This window comes from Telopea speciosissima, chromosome 7 (genome assembly GCF_018873765.1).
Source record: "Telopea speciosissima isolate NSW1024214 ecotype Mountain lineage chromosome 7, Tspe_v1, whole genome shotgun sequence".
Taxonomy (NCBI): Eukaryota; Viridiplantae; Streptophyta; class Magnoliopsida; order Proteales; family Proteaceae; genus Telopea; species Telopea speciosissima.
Window position 1 is genome coordinate 56,094,707 of NC_057922.1, and position 2,473 is coordinate 56,097,179.

Consider the following 2,473-nt stretch of genomic DNA (forward strand, 5'->3'; position numbering starts at 1 on the left):
GTTTAAGCACGACGGTTACAGCTCAACTCTGTAAACCTCTCGACGTCTCCGTTTCGCCACGTGGGTACTGTCTGTAGACTTTCCGGTTAGGTTTTTCACTTTTTATCCTCTATCTTTGCCACGTAGGACTGAGAACTGGTCTACCGTTGGATGTCGGCTTGGTGTGGAGCCCACGTCCGACGAACTCTAATCCCCAAGTGAATCGACAACGAGATAAGGTAGCGTGAGATATTTCCGCCTTGGTTTATCTTTTTTGTTTTTTTCACTTTAATGCTTGAATTATAAGGAAAGACTGAAAAAGAGAAAGAGGGTACCGGGGTCGTTGCTTGGCGTGGAGGTTTATTTTTTTCAGAGATTATTCTGTCTTTTTTTTTTTTTTTTTTTTTAATATTTTTCTACTGGTTTATGTTATTGTTTGTGGAGGCATCATGGCACGTGATAGAGGTGGAGATGGTGTCAGGGGACCATGTGAGAGGTCTTCGCTCGTGTCAAAAAGCCCATGGAGACGGTGTCAATGCCGCGTGGCAAGAATCCGTCGGTCATACCCTTTTCGCGGATGCTTCTCGCACGTGCTACTGTGGGTTCTGCCTTCTACGTTATATGATGATAACATCTGCCGGGAGGTCATTTGGGTTTCAAGCACCACACGTGCGTTTCTCGTGTGACTATTATGCTTTTGCTTTCGTAGATATTTCTTTTTCCTTTTTTTTTTTTTGTTAAGTATATTCAAGAAAATATAAAAGATATTTTATATGTAACCCGAATTTTTATCACCTCCAATTCGTTGCCTGCTCCAATTCCCTCCAATCCCTCACATAGGAGCAAAAATGACCACCCTACCCCACCTTGGGCAGTGTGTTGGGGCAGTGGGTAAGGTGGTCATTTCTGCTCCTATGTGAGGAATTGGAGGGAATTGGAGGTGATAACGATTCAATACCCCATCCCTTAATCTCCCATTAATCGATCTCATTGCCTCGCGGGAATCTCCAACCTATTGGTATAGTCACTACAATCAAAAGATGGTAAAGTCTGTGGTTTTAGTTAAATGGTATGCTACGATTTAGGGGTGCAAGTTTAGCCTTGTCGGCCCGAACTTGCACTGATCAGCTAGCGCACCTGAGCTCGAACAGGATCTGGGCTGAGATACCTAGCCTTGAGGGCGGGTTAGGATTAGGAATTTTTGGCCCTGAGTTTAGACTGGGCCGAGCCAAGGTTGAGGTCTTGGTATAAGCCCAGCCCTATCCTGTCTCCTTTTTCTTCTCGGTCAGGTCCAACTCTTGCATCTGCTTTCTCCCTTCCCTGAAAGAGTTGGAACAAAAATTCATATTTCATCTTCTACTTGTGTCATGCATAATGCTTCTAAAAGTTAAGATGGCGAACCATATTCCACCCACAAAAAAAAAAAAAAAAAAAAAGACAAGGAGCTATATCATGGGTATGGGTATCCACTATTCAATGGATTTTAATTTCAATTTCAACTGTTCCTATTGAATTTCGATATGAACATCATATATTTGAGTGCCAATGTTTTTTCATTTGTAATTGGTAAATCCCTAAGTTAGTGAATTCTAATCAACCAACAAATCTGGCAGAGCTTAATCAGTTAAGAAGACCGAGATCAATACTCCTCATGCCTAAGGTTGTTTAGTGTCAAGGCAAATAAGGGTCAGCCCAGCCTTGAGGGTGGTCAGGGTTGGATTTTTTGAGCCCTGAGTCAGGGTCGGACCGAGGCCCAACTAAGGGGATTCAGGGTTGGGCTAAGGTTTTAAAAAACCCGACCCATAGTTTGGTTCATGGTGTCAGAGGTAGAAATCAAGATCAATCTGTTTATTAAACTATTTCATATAATGAAATCAAAACCAAATTGTTTATTATGTGGTTATACAGTTCCTAAACGATTTCATAGAAAATGCAACACCTAAAAACTTATTTTCATTACAAAAGAATCATAAGAAATTAGTTAATATAAACCTACTATCATAGAAAAAGGTATAAACAATTGTTTAATATAAATTTTTCTATCCTTCTAAATTTTGAATAACTATTTTAAGAAAAAACGTAAACTTTTCATCAATGTAGAGTGAGGCCATGAGGATGTCAAAGATTATAAAGGGTGTTGTTTATTTAATTAATGGGTAAGACATCACTAGTGGCTTGGTTGTGTAGGCCTTGCATCAGCGGGGGGTTTAGAGGGTGTGCGCACAAGGCATCAACAAAGATGGGATTTTTTATTTCACAGAGCCAAGAAGGTAATTTTGCACGCTCTATTTGGATGCAGGGGCCACGCGACCATGCATTGCTCTTTTTTCCTTATTAATACATAAATACAAATTAGTAAAAAGAACCTTTAGTGAATGGGGTAATCAGGTTTACTGTTCTTAAACCTAACAGACTAGCTAACCAAATTCGTTTGGAAAATGGACAAGAAAAAATAACATGCCAGATGATTTCTTTGTGCTTACCACAAAAACAC